The sequence below is a fragment of the Saccostrea echinata genome, unplaced genomic scaffold (assembly GCF_033153115.1).
Source record: "Saccostrea echinata isolate AGI-Se365-2 ecotype Australia unplaced genomic scaffold, CSIRO_AGI_Sech_v1 ptg000016l, whole genome shotgun sequence".
Lineage (NCBI taxonomy): Eukaryota > Metazoa > Mollusca > Bivalvia > Ostreida > Ostreidae > Saccostrea > Saccostrea echinata.
Window position 1 is genome coordinate 24,878,445 of NW_026889765.1, and position 10,898 is coordinate 24,889,342.

Consider the following 10,898-nt stretch of genomic DNA (forward strand, 5'->3'; position numbering starts at 1 on the left):
CATTTATTTTTCTGAAGGTTAGGAACAAGTACTTATTTAAAAACATATTGGATTTCTTATCCTCTGTTTGTAAATCAAATTTCAGTTGACTTAAAATCTGTATCATCGCTCGCTGAAAATAGTCAGAAAACAGGGTATTTCCAACATTCTTGCGTTCGAAAAAATAAGAGCGACTAAAAGTACCACAAAGATATTCCGTCACTTGTGGGCTTTAGATGTGTACTTTCTTCGTGTAAAATATCTTTATGGTACTCTTAGTCGCTCATGTTTAAATTTTAACAAAACCGAAAAATGTGTGGAAATTTATAAAATCAGTCTGGCTCGATCGGCGTCACTTTTTCCGGATGATCAACGTTACCAACGTTACGGGTTTGCAGATATGACTTGCATTTAGCAGCTATAGGCTATTTGATAAGTACATGTATATATGCAGAGTGTATGTCACTTTTAAAAAAATATCATTAGATTTGCATATATCTGTAAATTTACTAAATTTTCTGCAGTGTTACTGTTTATGAAGTTTCCCCTTCAAATGTGTACTACGTATACTCTAGTCTACTCTACGGTAACCGCGTAACGTAAACTGACAGATGAAAATATAAGGCTAAGGTGTAGCCTAATCGTTTCATACCATAGTCATATTTCGTAAAAAAATATGATCTAATAATCAATTGTCGGATAGTTATTATGTTATAAGAAATCACTGATATTTTTATTTTAGCTTGCAAATTATCGTTGTAAATTTTATGCGTTTAACCGACGACTGTCGCCTGCTGTGGTACTTACCAGAATATACAATGTAGCAGCAGATCAGCACTCAACAATTCATTACCCAGAATTTTATTGTAAGAACTATCATTTTTCATCTTTAATGAAATAATAACGACTAATCCCTGTTAATTTGGATTAAACCTCCCTAAAATCTTTCTATCTATTTTTAGATCAGTGGAAAAACCCACTTTCATTGTTTACATACATAGTATTATATTGAGACAGAGAGAAAGAGGTACAATTGCTACAATCTAATTTTTAAGGTGTTAATCACCTTCTTAATTTAACTTGTTTTTTTATTTGATTTTTGATTTTTTTAGGGAAACATCGCACTTGTGTACTTAATGAAGACTCAACTGACTGAAAATGCAAGGTAGGTGGCTGCATATACAAGCTACTTAACTAGTATATGTATAGGAAAAGTATATAAGAACATTATTATTTTTTTTTTTTTTTTTTGCTTGTAGCGTCCATGAGCACTTTTTTTTCACCTCAGATCAGAAAAAGTCAATATTCCAGAGACTGATCATATCAATTTGGTTAGATTAAAATCTTTTGAATTCTGATTTTAAATGTTCGTCGAGAATCTTTAAAATTAGATAAAAACTTAGCATTTACTACCTTGAGTTTGTACAAGAATATATCTATTGTAATTTTTATCAGAAAAAGTATAATACTGAAATTGAATCACCTGTATGATAGTCTTTATAACTGTAAAGTGTGTGTTCTGGCTTTTTTTTTTTAGTAAATAGGCATATATATGTATAGGTGGATGCTAAACAGAGAGAAAAAAAGCAAGGAGACCTGTTATTAGCATTTTCAATAATTTATCTTTCTTCAGCATAGCTATCTATTTACTCAGGTTTAAAGAATGTGGGAAAAATGATGCAGATGTATTAATTATTACTACATTTAATTTTTGTTTACGAATACAAGAGTACACTTTTAAAAATAATTTAAAATAAAAGTACAACTATCAATTGTTATTTTTTCTTAAACTGATCAGATGTGAAACTTTAATTAGTGATCACTGTCCAAGAGTTTCATATGAGTCTCAAGCAAGGCTTAATTATATTTGTAGTGAAAATTCAGCAGTATCACTCTACATGGGTGACGTAAAGAGTAAAGACCAATGTGTTTCTTGATCAGATGTTCCCACCTCCCTATGGCATAGGTGGGTGGGTCAAAAGCTGTCAAAATCTTCAAAAATCTTCTTCTTTACTCTTTAATGTCAATTAATCATATTGTTGGCATGATAATAATATGCATTGAGCCCTCTACCAAAATTGTAAATAATTGTTGTCCAATTCATTGCATGGTCAGGGGCTCTTGTGTTAAATATGGTGGGGTTCAATTGATCCTATAGTCAGTGAAAATGCATAAAGTACTTAAAATCTTCTATCCATCTGCATACTTAGCAGATAAACTAAATGCATGGAGTTCCTCTACCTATAAGTTGTTAAATTCATGGAATGCAATCATCCTCAGTTAATGCAGGTACAGATTTGTTCAAATCATGGCCCTCATGGATAGGTTGGGGTTACAGTAGGCGGTCATTATTAAGAACATATAGGAAAACATATCTTCTAAAATCTTTCTCCAAGAAAATATGGGCCATGATTTAATAGGATAAAATGCAAGCATCCTCAAGTAGTGCAGATTCAAGTTAATTTGTTCAGGGACCATTTACACCCATGTTAGTAATATTATTACTGAAGCTTTCTTGGATGTGTTACTGAAGCTTTCCCAGGGGCTAGGGTGGGGCCACAATATGTGGTAGAAATTTTTCACATGAATAAAAGTGGTTTTTTATGTCCCCGTAATCAAAGATTTGGGGGCATATAGTTTTTGTCCTGTTCGTCTGTCTGTAAAAACTTTTACCTTGCCCATAACTTTTGATTGATTGGAACTATGGCTTTCATATTTCACATGTGTATTCCTTGTGATAAGACCATTCTTTGGGTATCAACATATTTGATCTCTTGACCTTGGAATTTGACCTACTTTTGCAACGTTTTGCCAAACTTTAACCTTGGCAATAACTTTTGAAAAGTTGGTGCTAGGGCTTTCATACTTCACGCCTGTATTACTTGTGATTAGACCTTTCTTTGGGAATAAATTTTACTTTTAGACCTTGATCTTGCACTTTGAACGACTTTGAAAAACTTTAATCTTAGCAATAACTTTTGAAAGGTGAGTACTAAGGCTTTCATATTTCACAGGTGTATTCCTTCAAGACCTTCCATTGGATACCAACAATTTTGACCTTGACTTTGGAGTTTGACATACTTATGAAAAACGTAATCCTTGGTCATAACTTTTGAACAGTTGGCACTAGGGCTTTCATATATCACAGGTCTATTCCTTGTAACAGGGCATTCCCTTGGATACCAACAGTTATGACTCTTTGACCTTGACCTTGGAGATTGACCTACTTTTAAAATAAACTATAACTTTGACTTTAATTTTGAACGGATGGTGCTAGCTAGGGCTTTCATATTTCAGTTACATTCTCCGAGACAAGACCTTTCTTTGGGTAACAACAATTTTTTTTATCTCGAGACCTTGACCTTTGAGTTTGATGCATTTGAAAAACTTTAACCTTCCCCATAAGCTGACAAATGGGAGCACTAGTATTTCACAAACACATCTTGTTTTATATTGTGGTGTATGAAAGGAGGGCCAAGGGGACTTGGGGGGGTTGGCATTTTGGCCCATAGGCCTCCTGTATAAATATGTTTTTAGCTCACTTGAGCTGAAAGCTCAAGTGAGCTTTTCTGATCACCCATTGTCCGTCGTCCGTCCATCTGTCTGTCTGTCCGTCCATCCGTCTGTAAACTTTTCACACTTTCAACTTCTTCTCAAGAACCACTGAGCCAATTTTAACCAAAAACATCCTTGGGTGAAGGGAAAGTTAAATTGTTAAAATGAAGGGCCAAGCCCCCTTACAAGAGGAGATAATCAAGAAAAGGTAAAAATAGGGTGGGGTCATTAAAAAATCTTCTTCTCAAGAACCACTTGGACAGAAAAGCTGAAACTTAGGTGGAAGCATCCTGGGGTAGTGTAATTTCTAAATTGTTAAAATCATGACCCCCGGGGGTAGGTGGGGCCACAATAAGGAATCGAAGTTTTACATTGAAATATATACGAAAAATCTTTAAGAATCTTCTTCTAAAGAACCACTGGGCCTGAAAAGCTGAAACTTATGTGAAAGCATCTTGGGGTAGTGTAGATTCTAAATTGTTAAAAACATGACCCCCGGGGTTGGTAGGGGACACAATAGGGAATCCATTATTTACATTGAAATATATATGAAAAATCTTTAAGAATCTTCTTCTAAAGAACCACTGGGCCAGAAAAGCTGAAACTTATATGGAAGTATCCTGGGGTAGTGTAGATTTTAAATTGTTTAAATCATGATCCCCTGGGATAGGATGGGACCACAATTGGTGTATCACATGGGGGAAAGTCTAGTGAAGAACAACAGGGCCAAACTTACTGAGGTGAGTGTTGCGGCCATGGGTCTCTTTTATGTAAACATAGTTATTTAGAATTATCCATATGAAAACATAATTTTCCAAAATATTAAGTGTGTCTCCAATATCTGATTACAGATGCCAAAAGAATACAAGTGCTTTTTATGTGGAAAATATCACATAAAGATCAGACGTCCAATTAGGCAGTCTCTTTAAGAAAATATGCTTCAACACTCTCAGGACGAGATCCTGGGAATGATGACATTATCTGCAATAACTGCAGAAAGGATTATTATAATTCACTGAAGAAACATTCATCTGCCTCCTTAACATTAGATAATGACAGTGACAGTGATTTTTGCTTGTCTGAAGGTGAACATTTAGACAACAGCTTTAAAGAATGCAGTCCAAAAAATATTCATTTGAACATCCCTTCTACACATTCCTCACACAAATTCTGTGTAGTATGTAAGAAGAAGAGCAGTCAACGTGTAAAATGAATGCCAGAACACAAGCTTTTATACACAGTGGAATTTTCATCAAATCGTCAGCTCGATGTTGTTCGTCACATTTAGAGGGAAAAAATCTGCTGCAAAGCTCTCTGACAAAATTACAAGCAAAGTATGCCAAGTCATTCTTCAATCGCACTGATTTATTTAATCTGTTGGAAAATGTTCGCCTAACTTTGAAAAAATCATCTATTTTGGACTTTGACAATCCCAACCACTTATCTACTGAAGAATATTATAATCTAACAGGCTTAACAAAAGAACAGTTTCAAGATTTGTCGTGCTATGCAACATCAATTCGCCCATCGGCAGTGCGTTCAGTAAGAACATGTTTGGCCATTTTGATGACAAAATTACGAACTGGACTACCTAACCATATCCTTGGAACCATATTTTCTTTAAAGAAATGTCAGATTCAAAGGAGTATACATAGTGCCAGAATGTCTCTCAAGGATTTTGTCTCTCAGAATGTTGGATTTGACCACATTAGTCATGAAGACTTTGTAAATAAGCACACAACTCCTATTGCCAAAAAACTATTTTGTGACAATGAAGATAATACTGCAATCATAGTCTTAAATGGGACCTACATTTTTATACAAAAAAGTTCTGATTACAAGTTTCAGCGTCAGTCCTACAATCTTTATAAACATAGGCCACTTGTGAAGCCCATGGTTGAGGTGGGGACAGACGGATACATTTTATCAGTCCAAGGCCCTTACTTGTCAAATGCAAGAAATAATGATGCAGCTATAACGAAGCATATGGTGACTGTAAACTCTGAGGGAATGAATGATTGGCTTCAGAACAATGATTTGTGTATTGTAGACAGGGGCTTTCGTGATGTAGTTCAGTTTCTTGAAGAAAAAGGTCTATCTGTTCAAATTCCAGTATATTTGAGGAAAGGTTCCAATAGCATACTACTGAAGATGCAAACACCAGTCAACTCATTACAAAGATTAGGTGGATAGTTGAAAGCATTAATGGAAAATTGAAACAGTGGCGGTTTTTTTTGATAAAGTAGTACCAAACCATTATATCCCGCATCTTGGAGAGTTTCTGCGAATAGTAGCCGCAATTTGCAACAGGTACCATTCTCCACCTGCTAGTAAGCAATGTGATATCCAGCTTGCTGAAGAAATGTTGGAGAAGAGTAGGCAAGGAAACCTTGTGCAAACCATAGTAGAAAATGAGGCGTTGTTGAAAAAGAGAACCATTTACACAGAGATAGCTCATCTTACATTTTAAATGATTTTTCAGTGTTGACAGAAGACAAACTGAGAGAGATAACACTTGGGGTTTACCAGCTTAAACAGGCACCACTTTATGCAAAAGAACAAATTAATAATGAAAATGAACACCAGCTTCAAGTGTGCAAAATAAAAGAAAACCTTCTAAACCTTCTGAAGATACGAATTCAATCTCGCCACTGTAGCAATGTTTTGCACACATCTTTCATACAATACACTACAGATGGACAGATAAGTGGATGGTATTGTACCTGTAAGGTAGGTGCCAGGGTGGTAGGCTGCTGTGCACACGTTGCCAGCATTATCTGGTACCTAGGGTACCAGCGATTCCAGCAGCATAGTTCAGAAAGGTTTAATTTCTGTGACTCTGTATTAGATGCTTATGATATTTCTGACTCTGAGTGCAGTTCATCTGTAGAGGAGTAGCTAAGTTCATATATTATTGACATGTACGCAGCACTGTTAAGGCGTACTTCGAAGAAATCAACAGAATATAAACGTGTATAAATACATACCTTTTTAAAATGAATTTTAATTTTGTAAAGGTACTATTTTATCTTATGACTTTAACATTCTTTGAAATAACATTGTATACCTCGCTCTGTACTGAATTTGGTTTGGTCACGTTATTTGAAAGTCACGTGATAAATGCATGTAATGTGTACTGTATGTAGGTCACAAACAAATTTCAATATCGCAAGGGCATGCCCTAGTTAAAATTAAAAATTAAAGTAATAGATTGTTTCTACATAACTTGTAGTTTATGAAAAGTGCTGCTGCTTTAAATAGAATTCGCATTTTATTAGTTTAAATTTTATGTTATCTTGCTAATGTCGAAATATGTGTGACCTTTACCAAGCATTTTATGTATTTATTAAGTTATGCTATCGATTTCAGGAAAGCAGCAGCACTTTTCAAGTTAAGGAATATGTCCATTATATGTATTTAAAAAATAGTCAAGATCTATTAAGTGTATGCCCTTGCGAAAAGGCGATTTAATGAGGCACCTCGGCGTGAAACATGGACACCCTGTAGACAAAAACACGGTAGAATTAATTCTATACATTCTCTCGATAGTTTTTAAATAATGACACTAAACAAATGTTTCAGATTTGTATTAATGGTCTACCTAAGATTTTCAAATAATATTCTGTTTAATAATAAAATGCATTTTTCACTGTTAAAAAATTACTTGATCCGCCTCTCACTGCACATAAAATGCGTCAAACTTTACCATGATGACGTCATGTCGACAAGTGCATTGCGATCAGTGACTTGTTTATATCTTGCTGTGTGGGATTTAACTAGCGACAAAAATGAATGAAGTGGTTAGTTTTGATGCAGTTCAGTACTCTTATGCAGTTTAGATTCGCAAATTATTTCACTGTCTGTTATTGTAAGGAATTGCTATATTTGTGTGATGTCACAGTAAACTTTTCCCGTATAAATTAGGCCCCGCCCCCTTTATGCAGCCTTAACAGAGCTGCGTACCATATATCTGTATCAATTGTACATTCTGATTTAAACATTTATCAAATATTTTATTCATAACATCAAGATCTGTTAGAGATATTGCAGTTGATAATTAAGGTACTTGTCATATGCATATGGCCCACATTCTCATCCTCAAATGCCATAACATAGACAGTTTTTTATATTCATACTAAGACTATTTTATCAAGTTAAATCAAACTTGCTTTGAACCATTTATTGACATGTACTTCTGTTTATATATAATATACTGAATTTGTAAAAAAAAAAAAAGGTGGTGACCTATACAATTTTTGTGATAATTAATTATATCTAACTATATAAAGTGGAAATTAATGCTATTTTTCTACTTTTACACATAAAATATCTGAGGATGGAGGCACCTTAAAATTTATAAGAAAAAAAAAAGAGTGCTTAAAATGACCTAATTCTAAATAATAGAGTTGTGAATTGTCATTTGACATCTTTCCTGCAAAAAGTATACATGTATGTGTAAATGGACAATGGAAAGTTTTTTTTCCTCTTTTTTTCTTTTTTTTTTCTTTTTTTGCTGTTGTCAAACTGTTACTGAATTTTGTTTGTACCACATGCTATGTTGTCTTTAGAAAAACATTGAATTTTTCCGAACAAACAATTGCAGTTACATAAAATTGCCATTGTAATCACCAAGATTTTAATTCTATCTCTTATCAACTCTTTTTCAGTCTTTAACTGTTCATATGTACAGTTTAGTCATTGTAGAAACAGGTGTAGAAACAGAAATATTTGTACATATTCTGATGCTCATGGTTTCAATGTAGTTGAAACATGTGATAGATATTATGAGTATACTGACATTGAACGGTTCTTAATTGTTGTTAAGTATATATATATATATATATATATATATATATATATATATATATATATATATATATATATATATATATATATATATATATATATATATATATATATATATATATATTAAATCATTCTGTTGCTCAAAATGAATTCAGGTTGATTTCTTAAATATTAAGAAATCTGGAGTATATTCTGTGTAGATATATATGTATATGTACATGGTTGTGTTTTAGTTGCTAAGGATTTATTTGGTACCCATTGAGATGAAATGCTGTAGTTAAGCTAAATATCAAATGTAAATGCACCCATATTGAAATAACTTATAATATAAAACTTATATTCTGATATTCATTACAATGAGTTCAATTATGTATACAAATCTAGTTTCAATATCCATGTGTAGTGAGGCCGTTGCTAGGGACCTATTTGGTTACCTCAGCTATAAAATTGGGTATTTTGCTATTTATTTAGGAAAATGTCCATGAATTCATCATTTTTATTGTGATGTGTATAAAATTGATCGTTCTTTATCTCATTTTAATGAATAAATGATGGTAATAGTGACTTAAAATTCAAATCATGGTTGTTGTGTTTTATGTGTTGTTAGGCAACAGAGGGGGCCAGAAATGGCTCTAGACCTATCTTGTTCTTTCCTCTTTTATAGTGTCAGTATGAAGATCAAAACACAAAGGAAAGTTGTAGGCGTTACTCTTATCCTAGTGAGATACCTGACCAATATAAAGTTCACATATCTCTGTTAATCTAGCTGCCTTTCACCGTTTTTTATTATAATGCCCTAACTAAATATCGAAATGAAATTGTTTAAATAATGATATACAAATTTGATTCCTGACCTTATCATAGTATTTCAAAAACGGCAAGAACATTTAAAATATGTTCCATAAGCTTGTTTATAAAAAAAAGTCAAACACTTGTCAGAGCTTCTGAGACACAATATATTGACTGACTTTCAAACACCCGGTGACAATTAGCTTGATTAACTTTATTCAAAAATATTCAATTTTGGTTGCAAAGCGTCATTTAATTGGATAAAAATATTTATTTCATATAACCTGTGTTGCCTACGTCACGATGACGTGTAAATCCGCTTGACGTTACTTTTAAAATATGTTCAATTTGAAGGCATTTTTGAAGAGTAAATTGTCCTATTTTGTACACCTGATGAAAAGTTGAATTATGAGGAAAAAATTCAATACGTACCCTAATTATACTGGTATAACATGGATTGGAACAGTTTCCTCTTTTTTATAAACCGCTTCCCGGTTTGTAAATCGAAAACTGCCCCAACCCAGGCTATTAAATTCATTCCTTAATTCATCAATTTTCAATATTTCACATATTTCACAACCGTAAAAATTTACAAATGTGTATTTTTACAGGTCTACTACTTTCTTTATTTTTTTCTCACTTCTGAATAACTGAAGACAGAAGAATAGATGGTTTTCATATTGCCCATCAGCCGTTTACAGCGATATTTAAACATCCATCTTACACATCTTATGCCCATGCTAACAAAATGTAAAAGTGTTCTCTTTCATATATCTGACCAACATTCTTACATGGTTTTTGACATATTTTATAATATATATGAAAATTTGACGACAGTTTTAAGATCGGGCTTACCTAAAATTTGGCCCTGTTAAAATAAGAAGTTAAAGGTTTTCATTATTAACAAAATAAAAATTTAAAACTTGAATAAATGTTGCGTTCCAAAACTTGTAGCTATATTAGCTGTATATTTTATAAATAACCACTAGAGGTAAGAAAAAAAAATTCCATATAGTTGTAACATTTGGAGTAAATGTACTTGCGCATTTTGTCGCCCGCGTGGCGCAGTGATAGAGCGTCTGCTCTAGAGTCGCGAAACAAGGAATTGATCCTTACATCGCGGGTTCGAATTCCACTGTGGGATGTGGAGACCGGTCTTTCGGATGAGACCGTATAAACCGAGGTCCCGTGTCGCAGTAGGTGCTGGCACGATAAAGATCCCTCACTGCTCAATGGCCGTAAATGCCGAGCATAGAACAAAATTTGCAGCTCTCCACCGGCAAGTGATGGCGTCTCCATATGAGTGAAAAATTCTAGAGAGGGGCGTTAAACAACATACAAACAAAACTTGCGCATTTTTATCAAATATGGAATTCCAATTAGCATGCCTTCTTACCAATTTCATCAGTTTTCTTCTCTTGCATAAAATTGAAATCTCAAATCATTTTAATTTTTTTTTTCAAAAATAGGGCGTAGGTGTAAATGTAAGCGTGGTAATAAGATGATGTATATATTGTAAACATGCATAAGTAAGTTCTGAAATATAAATGCAATAGTCCTATCCAGCTGATAAGCGGAATCATAAATACGTAAAGCTATTTAGAACAGGGTCTTTATAGAAATTATATATCTGTTTTATTCATATTTAAGCATATACGTGAATTAATAGATAAAAAGCAGAGCAAAAGGTGTTAAAATTTGATGTTCTCTAATGTGTACGATGACAGTTTACATGTATATGTATATTTTTACCAATCCGCTTTTTTTTA